This window comes from Mirounga leonina, unplaced genomic scaffold (genome assembly GCF_011800145.1).
Source record: "Mirounga leonina isolate KUSES-001 unplaced genomic scaffold, KU_Mleo_1.0 Mir_176, whole genome shotgun sequence".
Taxonomy (NCBI): domain Eukaryota; kingdom Metazoa; phylum Chordata; class Mammalia; order Carnivora; family Phocidae; genus Mirounga; species Mirounga leonina.
In genome coordinates this window covers 11,777,532-11,797,486 of record NW_023270454.1, presented here as the reverse complement: position 1 = coordinate 11,797,486, position 19,955 = coordinate 11,777,532, and positions in this window count along the sequence as shown.

Genomic DNA, 19,955 nt, shown 5'->3' with positions numbered 1-19,955 from the left:
AAAGACCTCTCAAGAATTCTTTCTTGGCTGTCAGCTTTGAACCCTAACATTCTTTCCTACATCACTTCTTTCCCACTTACTGTTTTTCAGACAGTACAGGCAGATCCATGGGATGTATAGCATTGTAGAAAAGGAAAAGTGAAATGGAAGCCTTTCTCAGAGTGGGTAAATAACAAGCAATGTGAAGAGTGCATTTGAAGGAGAAAATCTCTGAAAGGGAATTCATTACTACTCTGCTTTGAATTCCAACGTGGTTTGTTAATTTTCTGGTGGAATATTGATGTGGAAATCCAGCCTTTGTTGAGAGAGAAAGAGGTTTTCTAAATTCCAAAGAGAGCTTCTTTGATATAACAAGGACAAAGCTTGGAGACAAAACAGAGCACACAATGGTGATGACACTATAGAGACCCCTGACCCAGAAGAAGCAGGGCTGACTTCTAGCCAAGGTCTGGTGAGCAGGAGAGCTAGGTGGAAGGGGGTCTGCTCAGGTGGAGTGAGAGGCAGAGCGAAGTGGGAAATCACAGGGAGCATGTTTCCTATTTCCATTTGATACTCTGGGATATTTCCTGTCATTGGATCAGCAGGAATAGTTTTACCAGTACAAAATATAAGCTTTAGAGAAATGAAGAAAATTAAAATTTTGCCCAGCTGAGGTAAATGCTGAACCTGTTTCTTTGATATTGGTGACCTCTTCTAGCTTATCTCCAGTGGACTGTTAAGCTTACAAACTCTATCTTTTCTCCATCTTCATCTAACCTTTTTCTCTTAGATTCACTGTTTTGGGATAGGGCACAAAGCATTTTGGGTAAGTGCTTTGGTCCAAAGCAAAGTTTGTATTAGTTTCTCAGAGCTGCTATAACTCAGTACCATAATCAGGGTGTCTAAAACAACAGAAATTTATTGTTCATGGTTCTAGAGGCTAGAAACTGAAATCAAAGGGTCAGCAGGACCACAGTCCCTCTAAAGAGAAGAATCCTTCCTCACTTCCTCCTCCCTTCTGGAAGTTTGCCAGCAATTCCTTAATTGGTAGTTACAACACTGTAATCTCCGTCTCTCATTACATAGTGTCCTCCCCTCATGGGTCTCTGTCTCTACATGGCATCTTCCTATTCTTATAGAAACACCAGTCACATGGAAATGGAGCCCACTTCTAGGATCTCACTTTAACTTGTCATACCTATAAAGACCCTGTTTCCAAATAAGGTCACACTCACCAACAAGGGCGTTAGGGCTTCAACATATTTTTCTGATGGACACAATTCAACCCCTAAGAGGTGAAAAGGAAGAAAACTCTTCACATGCCCCCTCTAGAGGCGTCTCTAAAGATTGCAGTAGCAGAGGTACCACTTGCTTCTCCATTTGTGACTAATGGGAAATTGATGTGTAGTGTGTACAGGGCACATGAGCTTCCTGAGAAGAGTTGCCAATTTCCCCGGAAATACGTAGGTTTTTTATAGGTAAGAATAGATAGTGGATGGATTCTGTGATACCAGATTGGGTATCTACAATCAAACACCCATTCCTTTTCAGTATACAGTTCCTACAATACTCATTCTAGAGAAATCTTTTCTATTATCTAGTTTAAGGTTATCAAAGGGAGACTCACCATCTCTGTGGCAATGAGAAATATTTCCCCACTCCTGCCTGAATTTAGAGTGTCACTAAAACTCTGACTGTGACAGCCAGCCTCCAAGGCAGTTTTCTATGCTCCCTACCTCTTGGTATTTACATTCTTGAGTAGCCCAGTCCACGCTGAACCTCAGTTGGTCTATGTGACCAAGAACACAGACCAAAAATGGCAGTATGTCACTTTTATGTTTAGCTTTTAAAAGATTGTGGTTTCCCAATAGCCAAACTGTGGAAAGAGCCAAGATGTCCATTGACAGATGAATGGATAAAGAAGATGTGGTATATATATACAATGGAATATTATGCAGCCATCAAAAGGAATGAGATCTTGCCATTTGCAATGACGTGGATGGAACTGGAGGGTGTTATGCTGAGTGAAATAAGTCAATCAGAGAAGGACATGTATCATATGACCTCACTGATATGAGGAATTCTTAATCTCAGGAAACAAACTGAAGGTTGCTGGAGTGGGAGGGGTGGGAGGGATGGGGTGGTTGGGTGATAGACATTGGGGAGGGTATGCGCTATGGTGAGTGCTGTGAATTGTGCAAGACTGTTGAATCACAGATCTGTACCTCTGAAACAAATAATGCAATATATGTTAAGAAAAAAAAAGAAGAAGATAGCAGGAGGGGAAGAATGAAGGGGGGGAAATCAGAGCAGGGAGATGAACCATGAGAGACTATGGACTCTGAAAAACAAACTGAGGGTTCTAGAGGGGAGGGGGGTGGGAGGATGGGTTAGCCTGGTGATGGGTATTAAAGAGGGCATGTTCTGCATGGAGCACTGGGTGTTATACACAAACAATGAATCATGGAACACTACATCAAAAACTAATGATGTAATGTATGGTGATTAATATAACAATAAAAATTTTTTTAAAAAAAGATTGTGGTTTCCATCATGGGCATCTCCTCTTTCTATTTTGGAGGTCTCACTCTGGGGAAAACAAACTGCCATACTGTGAGTAGCCATATGCAGAGGCCCAGGTGGTAAGAAACTAGTTTTCAGCCATCAGCCAGTAAGGAACAGGGGCCTGCCAACCACTGTGAGTAAACTTGGAAGTCAATTCACCAGGCCCATTTAAGCCTTGAGATGACTGTGGCTCTGGCCAACAGCTTGATAACAACCTCTTGACAGACCCTGAGCCATAACTGCTCAGTAAATCTGTTTCCTGATTCCTCAGAAACTGTGAGAAAATAGACATTTTCATTTTCAAACTGTTAAAGTGGGATAATTTGTTACACAGCAATAGAATGTAATACATAGTTGAGGGTATTCCAGTCACAATCCCTTCCATCTGCTTTTTATCCTCTTCCCTTCTTCACCTTCGGGAAGGTAGGACATCTCTCTAGTCTCAAGTAAAGAACTTCTGGATAATACCATTGATTATTATTTTGGTTCTAATATAGTTTTGATTCATTAATTAGAAGAATTAGCTGTAACTTTTGATAAAAAACTTATGAACTGGTGTTAACTGGTTTAGTTAGGAACCTAAATTTATGTATGTATAAACATAAAACAGTTTTATTTTTCTAGTAATGTGATAAATTTCATTCTTCCAAACCTGTCTTCCTACTTGATTGGCATCTCAATTCAATTGACTTATTCTGCCATGGTCTTCAATAAGCTCTCCAAACTATCTAATTTTTATATCAATTCTTAGCCTTGCTGGTACCTGCAAAATTCACCTTTAATTCCTCTAGGGAACCAAGAACGTGAAAGGGAGTAATGATCCTGATGTCCATTCTACCTACTATTCCTTAGCCATACCATCTCCTTCCAGTATTCTCTTTTCTAATAGCACCAAAGCAATTGAGGTAAACCACTAATGAAACAGAAATCCACCCTGGAAACAAAGTTCTAGTGCTTATTTATTGTGGCACCCCAAATTTGAAAAAGCATCTCTCTTAGGGCCCTTAGCACCAATCTATACTCCCCAATGGGGGTGGAGGAGGCCACAATTTCCATTTACTGTACTTGCCCAAAATTTGATTTCATCCCCCTCCCACATCTTCTCGTATCCTGATGAGGCATAGCAGGAGTGGTTGTGTCAGTTTAGTATCTTCCAACACTCCTTGCACAAAGCTAAAAAGACAATTGTTGGTGGGTTCTCTGAGCCTAAATATATGATCCTTGGTGTCTTTTCTTAACTAAGCACCTTAGTAACCAGTTCTTGTGTTCTGCCCATGACACCACACAGTTACATGGTACAATCCCAGACTGGCTGAAACCCAAATGCAAAGCCCTCTTGATGCAATCTGATGGCTTACTTCTACCATGTAGCCTTCTCTCACTGGCTTCTCTACAAACTTAGAGAAAGTCCTTCTGACAACATGTTTTTGAAATCCCACATTACATGACACAATGTACAAACTTCTCTTCCATAAGCTGCCTCCCCTGGCAGTTCCTTCGGGAAGTTTCTTGAGACGATCACTTGATAATCTCACACAGTATAATCTTTACTGCTTGGCAGAAACGTCCATTCTTGAATATTATGCCCCTAGCGATTCAGAGCTCAGATCAAAATCATCCCTCCCACAGCTTTCTGGGACAAAGATTGTACCCACTTTAGCACCGTCCTAATCCTCAAATGGTTTGAAGTCAAAGTAAATGTGACCTAGCCCTGTCATGCTTGGCCTTGCACATTGCCACACTACCCAATCCCAGACTAGTTCCCAAATATCCAATGAGTAGTGTCAAACCAGGGGGAAAATGTGATATTAAATAATCAAGCATATTAAAAGAATCCAATCATTCTTCATTTTTCCCCTAAGTTTAGTGTTCATATACAGTTCACCCAGAGTAGGGAGCAGGGAGTTCTCCATCTTTAAAATATATCCCTTTGCTGCTTCTCCCAGCCATGGTTTATCTCATTCTTATCCTTTGCAAATAGTTCTGCTTCTTACTCTTGCCTCTGAATCACTCTCCCAGAATATCAGTCACAGTTGGTTTTCCACAGAGTAGTTAGAGAGAAGAGTCTTCAGACTCCACACATAGTTGGAAAGGAAGGACCTTCAGAGGTTGTTGGAAAACCTGGTCAGGCTTCAGATAGAGAAAACCACAAGACAATTTCTTGCTAATGTACCAGCTCTTATAGCCCAACTTCAGTTAGTTATGTGAAGAGTATATGTTTCCTCTATCTTCCACTGCACTCATGGTTTTTCCAGGATAAGCCAAAACCCCAGAGGAGAGGGTAGGTGACTGTCCCACCCAAGGAAAGGTGTGAGGGGGGAAGAACATTCTACCAAACATACAAACCTGGCATTTTCATCACAATTAGGAAAAGAAGATGCTTTCCGGTGCCTATTTGAATTATAGCTCAAGTACAATAGCTTTCTGATGTTTTATTAAACCATAATGTGAGAGAAATTGCAATTTTCAAAGTGGTCTTTTAAAAAATGAAAAAAATGAGTTCTGATGCACGCAAAAGAAATTAACTAGATTTGTCTTATGGTTGACTGCCAGGTTTATATTTCAGTATTCATTTTGGTTTTCTGGCTATAATAACTACTATTTGCTTGAAAAGTTTATCTATTTAAAGGTCAAGGGTATAGAAATATGTTAATAACAAAAACTTTTACAATGAACGCAGTATTCAACTGTATAAAAAAATAAATTAAGTAATACTTGTTAAAATATATCTGGCAGGAACAGTCCTCTTGGGAGAGAGAAATGAGAACAAGAAAAAAAAGAGGTACAAATGGAAAAAGCCATAATCTGAAAGCAAAACAGTGACAGCTATCTCAGGGAAAAGAAAATATAATTTGTCTCCCTGACAGCAATCAGTTCTTAGAAGGCATGCCAACAAGGTCTCCAAAAGTCTCTCTGCCAGTAATATCCAAGTTGGGAGCACTTGCCTGAGGAAACAGAAGAGGAACGGTTAGAATGCCTCCTATGTCCCAGGCATCTGCTTTGCGGGAGGAGTTGCAAGGAAAGAAGGAGAGAGGAGAGGAAAGAACAAATGCCTTTAAAAAGGAATAGACTTCGATGGGGCGCCTGGGTGGCTCAGTCAGTTAAGTGTCTGCCTTCCACTCAGGTCATGATCCCAGGATTCTGGGATCGAGCCCCGCATGAGGTAGCCGGCTGAGTGGGGAGTCTGCTTCTCCCTCTGCCCACCCCCAATCCCCACTCATCCTCTTTCTCTCTCTCGCTCTGCTCTCTTTCTCTCTCTCATATAAATAAATAAAATCTTTTTTAAAAAAAAAAAAAGGCGGGCGCCTGGGTGGCTCAGATGGTTCAGCGTCTGCCTTCGGCTCAGGTCATGATCCCAGGATCCTGGGATCGACTCCCGCATCGGGCTCCTGGCTCAGCGGGGAGCCTGCTTCTCCCTCTGACCCTCTCCCCTCTCATGCTGTTTCCCTCTCGCTCGCTCTCTAAAAAATAAATAAAATCTTTAAAAAATAAATTAATTAATTAAAAATTAAAAAATAATAAAAATTTTAAAAAAGGAATAGACTTTGTTAATAACAATTCCTCAGTACAGTGGCACAGGGAAGAAGACTTACTAAGGACAAATAGGGACAGAATATATACTTGCTTGATTTATATATCTTATTTCATCATATGATTATAGGTAATATTTGCCATGCACCAAGAATGGTACTAGGTACAGAGATTCAAAGAAAAATAAGGTTCTTTCTCAACCTTAAAAAACACATAGCCAAAAGAAAGCAAGCCAAAAACAGACTTTGCTGTGCATTCTAATATATGTGATGATGGTGATGATGATGATGATGATAATAATAGAAGACAATTACAAGCTGACTTTTACTTATTTATTTATTTATTTATTTAAAGTCAATTAGCCAAGGTGAGCTGATATATTTTTCCTAATTCAGTCCTGGCTAGAAAAATATAACTGAAGGTAGAAGCAACCAACCTCAGAAGTTTATAAGAAACTGAAACACAGGACTCTCTTTAGTAGCAGATACTCTTACATTTTGTCAGAAAGCTAAAGAAAAGATTGAAGAATGTTTATGTAACAGTTATACAACATATGGGTTAAAATCATACTTATTCTCTGTTTTGTCCTAAATTTGTCTAAGCATGCTTGTGATGAGAACAAAGAGCTTTTCTATAATAAAATAATAGTTTAAATAGTTCCAAATCATGTGGACTAATAAGTTTGACATAGTTATGCAACAAATAACACTTTGTTAACAAATTATATATCTAGGATAAAATGTGTATGTACTGTTAGGACAAAAGATATAAACAAGTTCATTGTGGTGAAACCTGGATATGGGTGAACATAAGGAGAAGGTATGAGGGAAGGAGCATCAGGGGAGGATCCCAGCCTGGCTCCTAAGTGACTGGCACCTAAGCTGAATCTATCCTTATAACATGCCCCAACCAGGCTTTCTCAAAGTTCCTAAAATTCCATTTTTTCACTCGTTAGAGGGAGTTTGTGATGGTTCCTATAGCTCGAGAATTATTTAGGAACTGCCTCATACTTCCATTAAATATATTAAACACCATCACATTGGCTCAAATTTATAGCAGATTGATTATATGGTCGAATGACAAAAGCCAGAAGGATAAGATAGGTAAATGTTATAGTCAAGGATTCCAGGGATCATTTGATATATCAAAGATGGCAATGACATAATCAGAGTTTTTCACAACCAGCCCCTCCTGAAAATATTCTGGCCCATTATCTTCCTTAAGCAACTCTTACAATTCTCATATTCTGTAATCATTTTAATTAATTGAAATGTGATATCACCATATGACAACCAAAGTTGGAGTAACACAGTGGGCAACTCTGAAGAAAGAAAAGGAAAGATGAGGATACACACTTCCTTGGAAAAGGAATCACAAGGGAGAAGGGCATGATATTAAGTATATGAGGAGTTGGTCACACTCACTCATAACTAGTGAAATGTAAATCAAAACAACACTGAGATAACATTCTAATCCTACTAGTTTGGCAAAAATTAGAAAACAGAAGAATAGCATGTATTAAAGGGATATGGGGAAAAGTGAACCAGTACACAGTAAAATTGAGAAGTTGTAAACCCTTTGATGAAACAATTCCATTCTCAATCCTCAAGAAATTCTCACACAGTCATGAGTTAGCAATGCAAGACATTATCTGCAGCAGTGTTGTGGGGTGAAAACTTTGAAATACATCATGAGAAGAATGGATAAATAAAATATAGTAGATATACACCATGAAAAACTATGAAGCAGTCAGAATGACCAAATAGATGTACATGGATCTATCTTATGAAGTTGAGTTTAAAAAAAAAAAAAGCAAAACTAGAATGAAGTATATAAAACAATAACATTCACATAAAATACAAAGACCCCAAGAAATTATGTTTTTCAAAAATACATACTCAATATTTCATTCATTCATGCCTTCTTTCATTTAATAAATATTTATTAAATTTCTATTCTGCATACTAGATGCTGTGAATATATTGATGAACAAAAACAAATGCAATCTATATCTTCTGAGAAATTCAAATCTAGTGGGTGTTAAAAGCTGAACTGTGTCCCCCAAAACTTCTAATGTTGAAATCCTAACCTCCAGTACCTCAGAATATGACTGTATTTGGAGGTAGATATGATTAAGTTAAAATGAGGCCATTATGGTGGACCCTAAAGTATTCTGACTGGTATCTAAGAAGAATTTTGGACACAAAAAAGAAACACCAGAGATGCATCCCCACAAAGGGACAATAATATGAAGAGGCAGCAAGAGGAGAGCCAACTGCAAGCCAAGGAGAAAGGCTAGGTAGCATCTCAAACATTTTCATAACTTTTAGAATTTTTAGTAATTTTTTTGTGTTTCCTCCAATATATGCCATATGAAGAAATAGAGAATTTTATTTACAAAAAAGGCAGGACTTGTATTAACAAACTCTCCCAGATAGAACAATGAAAAATTCCAGAATGCTTATATACTAAAAGAAAATAGCTTAAAGGCATTAGATAAAGAACAAGAACAGGCAGAAGACAGAGGGAATTTGACACTTGAATCAGAGATCTGCACTAGATAAGATTAGCATTTACCTAAGGTCATTCCTTAGTCCATTCACAGAACGTGCTGCGGTGTTACTGGCTTAGGGAAACAGAGTGGATTTTAAGGGAGTCAGACAGCTAGAAAGTAGGGGATCAGGAAAAAATATTAGAAATGGGATCCCTAAAATCTATGTATAATATTGGCCCTAAGCCATGAATGACCTCTTAACTGTATCTGCAGAGAGAAGACTATAGGACTATAGGTTCTAAGAAAAAATAGCCAGAAGGCTGGAGAAAGTGAACAGATTTCAACTGCTGCCCAAAACAAAAGAGACAAACCTTGAAGTCTGAGTTCAACCAAGTTAACTGCCTATTAAAATAAAAACTATACTCTTCAAAAAAAGAAAACAGAACTTAGAATTTCTGCAATTTATAAATCCCAATGTCCATTATACAATAAAAAATTACTAGACAGCCAAAGAAACAGAAAAAGTGAAGATGGTCCAGAGAAAAACAGACATAGGTCACAAGATGGCTCATACATTGGAGTTAGCAGATAAGAACATTAAAATAGCTCTAGGACTTAAAATAAATCATATTCAATGAACAAATGGAGAATCGCAGCAGAGATACAGAAACAGTATAAAAGAATAAAGCACAAATTCTAGAAGGTGAAACAGTAAAATATATGACATAAAATGTTCTAAAATTTTTTCACTTATTCTTTTCTGTTAGCGAAGTATAGCTGACATGCGATGTTACATTCGTTTCAGGTGTACAACATAGTGATTCAATTTCTCTATACATTACTGTGCTCACCACAAGTGTAGCTCCCATCTGTCATCATAGAGCCCTATTACAATACCACTGATGATATGCCCTATGCTATGCCTTTCATCCCCATGACTTACTCATTCCATAACTGGAAATCTGTTTTTTGCACTCCCCTTCACCCATTTTGTCCATCCCCCACCTCCTCCCTCTGGCAACCACCAATTTGTTCTCTGTATTTATGGGTCTGTTTCTGCTTTTTTTTGTGTTTATTTGTTTGTTCATTTGTACTGTTTTTTAGAATACATATATAAGTGAAATCATATAATATTTGTCTTTCTCTGACTAATTTCACTTAGCATTAATACTTTCTAGTCCCATCCAGGTTGTTACAAGTGGCAAGATATATATTCCACATCTTCTTTATCCATTCATCTATTGACAAATGGACACTTAGGTTGTTTCCATGCCTTGCCTCTTATGAATATAACTGCAAAATGCAGATGGCAAAAGAAAATGCCAGGGAACCTGATGATAGGTCCATAGAAATGGTCTAATCTAAAGACAGAGAAATAAAAATGACTACAAAGAAGCAGTCTAGCTTAAAAATACTTGGAATACCAGAGACATAGAGACAGAAGAAAATATCTGGAGAAATAATGGGTGAGAATTTCAACCAATGGTTGCAAACATATATTTACAGTTACAAGTAGCTCAGCAAACTCGAAGCAATATAAACACAAAGAAAACTACATGTAGGCACATCACAGTTAAACTGCTGGAAACCAAAACCTACAGGAAAAATTTGAAAGTAGCCAGAGGAAAAAAAATAATAATAAATTACATCAAAAGCAATGGAGGTCCAAAGACAACCCAACAATATCTTTAAAGTGTTAAGTTCTTGGGACACCTGGGTGGTGTTAACCGGGACACCAGTTAAGTGTCTGCCTTCGGCTCAGGTTATGATCCCAGCGTCCTGGGATTGAGCCCCATGTCAGGCTCCTTGCTCAGCGGGGAACCTGCTGCTCTCCCTATTCATGCTCTCTCTCCCTCTCCCTCTCTCCCTCTTTCTCTGGCAAATAAATAAATAAATAAATTTTAAATAAATAAGTGTTAAGTACTCTCCTGCTTTCTTCCTCTTTGCAAATTCTATTTATTATATTTTGTTCCATTTTGTATATCATTTTCTCCCTTCTAGTCCATGTGAACTCATTCTTCAAATTTTAGCTGAAGCATTTCTTTTCATAAATCCTTCCTGACTTTATAGGGTTAAAATGACCTTCTTTTCTACCAATTTAGCATACATTCAAGTCTGAATTATAACCATACTCTCAATCTACTGTTGTTGGGAGCTTTTTTTAAATATTTTTCTTCCTCAATTAAAAAAACTTAAATAAATAAATAAATAAATATTTTTCTTCCTGCTAGTTTGTGGGTTCCTTAATGGCAGGTACTACCACAATCATTTTTTATGCTCTTCTAGCACCTGGCCAATCAGTAGTGGCTGCTTAACAGACTAATTCAGTTACTCAACTTTAGTGCAAGATGTTGCTGATTAATAGGTGACCAAAATATGCACCTGCTCTGTCCATTTAGAATCTAATGGGTAAGAAGATATTAAAGGCATAAAACAAAATTAAGGATACTATCACAGATTGTGACAAGTGGAAGAAATAAACTGTGATACAAAGGAAGAGAACAGGAAAAGGAAGAAGAGAAAGTTAACTTAGTAAACCAATTTACAGTTGGAGTCAAGGAGAATTTCACAGAGAAAGTAGTATTTTAATTGCTACCTGGACATCAATGTTTCTAACTCCTGAGAACCATCTGTTTTGCCTCATTACTCAAATTTATGTATTTAAATGGATTTTTAAAAGACATTCAAACATTTTACAGAGGAACATCTTTCTTCAATTTTTAATGTCTTTCTTTAGACTCCCTTATAACATAATGAATTATTAATAAAAACATGATTTATTTGCTATGTAAAAAAGTCATCAATGTAGTGACAGTGGTGATCTTTATAATTAAAATAATGAAAAAACTAAAAGTTTTTATCTTTTGAACAATTTGTTTCAACAGTTAAAATTGGGTCTATAAGACACAATATTTGTAGCCAAATGAAAAACTTTAATGATTTAAATTGAGCACAATAACAATTTAATTTCTTTATATATTGCTATGATCTGAATGTTTGTTCCCCTTAAAATTTTTATATTGAAATCTCAGCCTCCAAAAAAGATGATATTAGGAGGTGGGACCTTTGAGAGATGCTTAAGTCACAAGGGCAGAGCCCTCATTAATGGGATTAGGGCCCTTATAAAAGAGGTTCCTTTCATGTGAAGACACAGAAGAAGGTTCTAGAAACCAGGAAGAGGGCCTTCATCCAACCAGGCTGGCACCTTGATCTTGAACTTCCCAGTCCAGAACTGTGAGAAATAAATTTCTGTTGCTCAGAAGCTAGCTATTCTGTGGTATTTTGTTAGCCTGAAAGCACTAAAACATATATTAGTGACATAAATGTTAAATATAAGACAAGAGAGAAGTAGCAAAAACAAAACCAATATTTCAAGGAGATAATTATTCTCATTGCTTTTTTTTTATTATGTTATGTTAATCACCATACATTACATCATTAGTTTTTGATGTAGTGTTCCATGATTCATTGTTTGCGTATAACACCCATGTGTTATACGCAAACATGCTCCATGCAGAACATGCCCTCTTTAAATACCCATCACCACGCTAACCCATCCTCCCCCCCCCTAGAACCCTCAGTTTGTTTTCAGAGTCCATAGTCTCTCATGGTTCGTCTCCCCCTCCGATTCCCCCCCTTCATTCTTCCCCTCAAGGAGATAATTATTAATACCAAAGAAGTTTTGAAAGAAAATGAATTGAGCACTTTACTTATGAAAAGCACGAAGTGAAAAAAAAAAGCACTAAGTAAATTAATATTACATGAACAATAACTAAAACATGATATTTAGATGATAGAGCAAATCTGAATTTGTTGCCATGTTTATAAATAGATGACATCAAGAATAGAATTGGGAAGAAACTGAACTCATAAACAAGGAGGAATAAATGTGAGAATAATCTAATTTAGCACTTCTAATTCCAGCATCATTGGGGATTAAAGGCCAAAACCCTATATCCGAAATCACCAAAAACACAGGGAATAAGATGTGTGTGTGTGTGTTAAGAACACTTAAGGTGAAATCTACCCTCTTACCAAAACTTGCAGTGCACAATACTGAATTGTTAACTGTAAGTACTATGTAGCACCGCAGATCTCTAGAACTTTTTCATCTTGCATAACTGAAACTCCTTCATACCCATTAAAAATTGGGGGCACCTGGGTGGCTCAGTTGGTTGGGTGTCTGCCTTTGGCTTGGGTCATGATCCTGGCGCCTGGATCCAGCCCTTTGTTGGGCTCCCTGCTCTGCGAGGAGTCTGCTACTCTCCCTGTCCTTCCCCCTGCTTGTTCTCTCTCTCTCTTTCTCAAATAAATAAAATCTTTAAAAACAAAAATTGGTTAAGGGGTAGATCTCATTTTAAGTGTTTTTTAAAAAAGAAGGCAGGACAAAACTTTTGGAGGGAATGGATATGTTTGCTACCTTGATTGTGGTTTCATGAGTATATGCTTATCTCCAAATTCATCAACTTCTATATGATTAAATATGTAGTTTTTTGTATATCAATTACCCCACCATAAAGCTGTTTAAAAACAACAACAAAGATATTTAAAGATTCTTCTTGAATGAATCAATAAACCAGCAGGAGGGGCACCTGGGTGGCTCAGTTGGTTAAGTGACTGCCTTCGGCTCAGGTCATGATCCTGGAGTCCCTGGATCGAGTCCCGCATCGGGCTTCCTGCTCGGCAGGGAGTCTGCTTCTCCCTCTGACCCTCCCCTCTCTCACGTGCTCTCTCTCTCATTCTCTCTCTCTCAAATAAATAAATAAAATCTTTAAAAATAAATAAATAAATAAATAAACCAGCAGGAAATTAAGGAATACTTAGAGCCAGGAATTAAGGAATTCTTAGAGCAGGAATTGAATGTAAGTGAAATATATGTAATAATGTGATAAATGCAGTTATAAATGCACCACAGTTTTTAATAAGAATCCAGTGAAAGAGAATTTATCAGAATTTTTGTATATTTAGGGCACAAATTTAAAAGAGTAATTAGACAGCAGGTATTTCTGTGTGTGTGAATATTCATGCTTCATTCATACCAATGTATTGGATCCCATCTTTAGCAGATCTGACACGTTAGCCCTGATGACTCGGGTGGCGCTAGATGAAATGGCATGCAATGTCGTGCTAACACAGCAAAACGGCCTTGGGGAACAAATGTCCAAAATGCACACATATTCGTCAATAAGGCAATGTATTCAGAATAAAAGTAATCTGATTACATAATCACATAGCTCAGTAAAACATAGCAATTTCGAGATGCGCAATTTGTGCAAAAATAGGGCATCCCCGAAGGTCAGCAGCAGCTTCATTTGGTGAATGCATTAACTTGATATGCACTGTGCTCTTTTATGATGGCTTGTTACAATGAACCAGAATTCTATTCAGTTCTGTTATTGAAAGACAGCTATGTTTTCTTCAAAAATCACACTCCCAATAATTTTTCCAGAAAATCGTGTAGAACAGACAATCGACATAATTAATGCTTCTCAAACTGATATATTTTTAATCCAATAATCAAAATGTTTTGAAAGCCGAGCTGGCCTATTCCAAGACTAAAGCCTACATAACATCATTTTGTTCCAAACTATTTTCAATAAGAAACTTCTTATTCAAACTTGATGAATTCTCAGACCAAAATATTTTGACACCCCTTAAAGGTCACGAAGATTCCAGACAGCATAAGAAATTTATGTTTACTTGGAATGAATATAAATCAAATAATAATGAACTAGGTCAACATCTTGTCAAATAGGCAAGAGGAATATTCGGTTGACATGCATTTACCCACACATCATGTGAAATAAGATGTGGCCAGTACTGATTTGTTACAGATTATTATATATAATTGTTTTAGTAGAAAGTATTTGCAGCTATTTTAACTTTTTTTTTTTTGCCCTATAGAAAATATATGACTTTATACAGCATAAGCACAGGATGGTTATAACCTGCTGAAGAACAACGTTGTCTTTTGTCACATTGAAAGGTGAGAACTAAGGACTACAACTCCCTTTAAATGCATTAGTATGTACAAAGAATATGTGCCTTCAGAGAAATAGAAAACTATATCCATGATATTTTAAGTCGTTGAATAATTTAATATTTCCGGTATATACCCATATATACGCAGTATGCAATACATATGTTTTCTATTCAAGTTCATCTTGGTTTGAAATATTTTAAACACACATGCACCTTCACCATTTTAAGAAATTAAGATCTATCCATTAAAAAGCTGATTAAGCCATCCAACGTTTTATGGACTCTAATATGTATATTTGAAAACTGAGAGAAGAAATCCAAATATACAAGAATGCAGAATTGTATTAAACAAGTTACTCAAATATACTATTTTAACTGCAGTAAAAAACATGTTGGAAAGTTTCAATAAAACAAGTGATAACTATAAGCCTCTGATGAGGACACACATGAATACTTCTTATTTTGCTATCTTTTAACTTATCAAAGGGCAAAAGAAAACTCAGATATAACTTAATGGGTATGAAACAAAAGTAATAAATTTGAGCAATGAAATAATTACAAATTATTCTGATTTAGCAAAGTATATGGTAGGTTTTTTTTATTTCATTCATTAAGAAATATATTTAGAGGAAAAGAAATGAACAGTGTCTTGGATTTTTAGAATATTTTTATTATATTTATATGCACTTATTTTTATTTTCAGAAATTGTGAAAAGTATGGCTTAAAAAATACAAGAACTGGTTGTAATATGTTGTAAGAAAGGTATATTGCATATTGCATTTCCCAAAGGTGGCCACAACTGTAATCTCCTATGTTATGTGTTCTTCTGCAACATGACCTTGCCCTCCTCATCAGCTTGTGGAGTCTTTTTCCCTTTCTCATGAATCTGGGCCAGCCATTGTGACAATTTTTTTTTTTTTTTTTAGTATAGTTGACTCACAATGTTCTCGCAATGTTACATTAGTTTCAGGTGTACAACGTGGTGCTTCAGCAACTCTCTACATAATGCTGCGCTCACCACAAGCATAGTTACCATGTGTCACCATACAACACTATTATAATATCATTGACTATATTCCCCATGCAGTACCTTTCATCCCCATGACTTATTCATTCCATAAATGGGAGCCTGTACCTCCCACTCCTCTTCACCCATTCTCTCCCCAAGTTTGTTCTCTGTATTTGTAGGTCTGATTCTCCTTTTTGTTCAACTCCTTTGTTTTTCAGATTCCACATATAAATGTAATCATATGGTATTTGGTATTTGTCTGTCTGACTTATTTCACCTATACCCTCTAGGTCCATCCATGTTGTCACAAATGGCAAAATCTCATCCTTTTTATGGCTGAGTAATCTCTTGGATTTTTTAATAATCCAGTTAATGAAGAACAATGAGACTTTTTTAGAAAACATTAACATTGTGACCGACTAGTTAATGAATGTGGTCAACTCAAAAATATCTAAGATTCCACTTCACAAGAAAATGTAGAAGGCACTGAAATCTTACAGCTCATATACATTAAAAAAAAAAATGAAAGTTGTTTTCCTAAGTTCTACAACTATTAACAAAATGTACAAGATTACTTTGTTATAAATCAAACATTTATATTTAATATAAATTGTTATAAATCAAACATTTAAATATAAATGTAATTTAATGAACATTATTTTTCAGAAGTATATGATTTTGAGACATCTGTATGCTTTTCAAAATTTTAGTTTGTTTTGATTTGATTCTCATTTGAATGAAATTTAGAGCCTAAATTTGTGTTCATAATCTTATTTCTTATTCTTAAAAGATGGTCAGAATTCCCCACTCTCAACAATGGATAGCTCATCCAGACAGAAAATCAATAACAAAACAACAGATTTGAACAAAACTGTAGACCAAACTGTCCTAACAGACATATACCAAGCATTCAATCCAACAGCAGAAGAATACACATTGTTCTCAAGCACACACAGAACATTTTCTAGGCTAGATCATATTTAGGTCACAAAACAAATCTCCACAAATTCAAGGAGATTATACATTAAAATAAATTGCAGGATCATAACTAAAAAAGGAAAGATGAATATAATTTTAGAAGAAAATTAGGAGATTATCACATCAAGGCAGAAAGGGAAACAAATATAAAACATAGTACCAACTACAAAGTTAAGTATTAATACATTCAAAGGCATTAAAATTCTGTTCATGAGGAGATATCATAAAGACAATGAAGAGATAAGCCACATATTGAGAGAAGATATTTGCAAAATACTCAGTAAAATGGGCAAAACATGGCATTTTTTATTTTTACAAATAAGGAACCACAAATTTTCTTAACAAAACATTAAATGTTGGGAAAAAATCAAGTCTCAATATTTGGAACAATAGGAACTCTAATTATCAATGGCACAAGTGTACATTTGTTTGACCTTTGGGGGAAACAGTATGGCATTACCTAATGTTACTGAACACATATTTACTCTCCAGATCTCTTAGTTCCACACACTTTGTTCTAGCCATGGCTGCACAGAAGTATCTCTCAGCTGACTTTGGTGATAACACTCTCATTAATTTCACTCAGACAGCAGTTCAGACCACAGAGCCTCACTGTCCATTTTTAGTTGGGTTGAGTAGAAGGAAGTAGGATTACTGTTGCCACCTTGATTTTTTTTTTTTAAGTTTACTGATTACACTTTGGAGCACTTAAAGCCTCAGACTATTTCTGAGTTCACAATTTTGGAGTTTAAATAAAGGAAAATCAGCACTAATTAATAGTAGAAACATAAAAAGAGCATAAAATTTATAAGGAGGCCAGATGATGCACATTCTAAAATCAGAAGTAAGCAGAAAACTGTTTTACTGATGGGAGCCAATGTCAGTAAAATGTGTTACAGCTGTGAACTCATTGAAACAGGTGGATTCTTTTTTGTATGGCGTAAATTTTTACCTTCTTTAGATTTGATCAGCCCACATACAGCTTTTTATGTTTTTAAGTGTTTTTAAGTGTATCAATTTAGGCTGGGAGAAAATCAAGTAACTAAATAGTTTATATTTTTAAGTAGGTACTTCAAAACTGTAAGAAATGAGCATTCCCTCAGTATCAACATTTTCTCTCAAAAACATTGATTCTTCTTATTCTTCTTATCTTATTCCACATATGGAAATTCAATTTCTAAAAGAAGTGAATAATGGCAAAAGAGAGAAAACATGGAATTTCTGACCACCTTAACATTTGATAGTTCCAAGTTCTGAAAAAACTAATTTCTATTCCAATTTCACTGTTCAGTTCCCTCCAGAGTCTTGTTCTTCTCCTTCTACTCTTTCTCCCTCTTTTGTTGTACTTCAAGAGTACAAAGTCAAAAAAAATAAAAGCTAATTCATTTCTTTCCTTTCCTAACTCCTCACATCCAATTTCTCACAAGACACCACCTAAATATCTCTCAAGGTTGTCTTTTTAACTTCCATCACTGACAAGCCATTGCCGGACCTATGGAAAGAGCCTATGAATTTGTCTGCCTAAATCTGGTTTGTTCCCATCAAATTCATGCAAAACATTGCCACTCAACTGATCTCTTCAAATGCAAAAAAATAATGTTATTCTCCTGATCAAAAACGTCTGTTGGCTTCTCATAATCTACAGCACAAAGTGTGAGTTCTTAATCAGCACATTCATCACCTGGTCCTTGCTTATACGTTCAGCTTGTCTCAAGCCATTCTCTGCCTCAAAATGTACACATCAGTAATTCTATAAATGTTCTTCCCTTCTTCTCCCAATCACCATCCATCACATTCTTCAAAAGAAGCTCAGATACCGCTCTACTAGGGAGCTTTTACTGGCCAGCCAGTCTCCCCAAACTGCCCCCACACCCTCTCCTTGTGTCATCACACATTTCTGTCCTTGTCTATCTTTTGCAGGTGGCATCAGTTACAAGTGGGAACAGCTGTCAGCAGATATTGTTAAATATTATTGACTTTTTCCCCAAAGCATTCCCCAATACCTACAGGGTCACTACCTACCGTCATTGCCTCTGGAAAGAAATGTTGGAACAGAAAAAAGGCTCATGAGTTCCAAAACACAGATCTGAGCCCTTGAAGGGACTCCGTAGATAGAAATATAACCTCCTTTATCAGAGCAAGCATTATTGTCAATAGAGTGATACAGTAGGGGAAAAAATAAGAGAACCTGATACAACCAGACTCAAGGCTGTCAAACCCAATGAGAAAGGTGCAAAGGAATATACAAGTCACTTTCTGTAAATTGATTGCAAATGGGATCTACAGCTCCTGCTCCCTAACCCCCAGGTAGGATCCTAGGAGATGTAAGGACTCAAGACAAAAATAGGAAAACACTGAAAACGCACAGCTGCAACATGCATGAACCACTTATCGACGCCCAAAGGAGAGAATGGACATGTCAGCAAATGTCAGCAAGGACTGAAACTGACTAAGATCAGATGGTTTAGAATCAAATGCAAGCCTGAGATAAAGCAGAGAAAACTCTGAACTGACATGAAGTGAGGACTTGAGATATGAAATAGAGGATAGAAAACTAAAGTTGCATTTCCTATGAACACAACTTTGTGGACAGAATTGTATACCTGCTAAAGGCCAGACTTTGGGGTGGGAGAGTAGGCAGACCTGAGTTACAGATGCTCTTTTTATCACCATTACAGAAGTGCCCTAGATGCGCGCTAGGGTTGGCACTGAGAAGGCCCTCTGGACTCCTGCATGCCTCATACTGTAGAACACACAATGGCCTAGAGCTTGTGCTAATTTTGTTCTCATGCAATCTTTTCTTTCCACATTGCCACAAAGAGACTTAGTTGATTCGTTTTAATTACTGTTAATCTGATAAGTGAAAAGTGGTAAGTTACTGGTATTTTGACTGGATTTTTAAATTAAAAATGAAATTGAATGTTGTAAAAATATTGTTTGCCTATTTTCATTTTATCTGACTGTAAAATGCCTTATTATACAATTTGGCCACTGTTTTTATCAGTTTGTTTTCTTCCCAATGATACATAAGCATGTCATATATCAAAATTTTTTGGTTTCTTGTATGTGACAAGTACTTTTCCCCAAAGTGGCTTCATTTTTCCTTATTTTAACGTTGACATAATGCAGGCTTGGTTTTTGGTTTGTTTTTGTTTTTGTTTTTTTGTCATAATGAAGATTACATTTTCATAAGTCAAATTCAGGAATCATCTTATTTTGGACTTCTTGGTTTTATGGCATAAGCAAAAAAAGATGCTCTTTCATTCAAAATCTTAATGTATGTATTTTTCTCAGACTCATGTGATTTTAATTTTTATATTATATGTTAAATGTATTGTGATATAAGGAATAAGTATAGACCCAGCTTCCTTCTCTTTCCTATTCTTTTGCCTTCATGATAACATTTGACTGTTTGC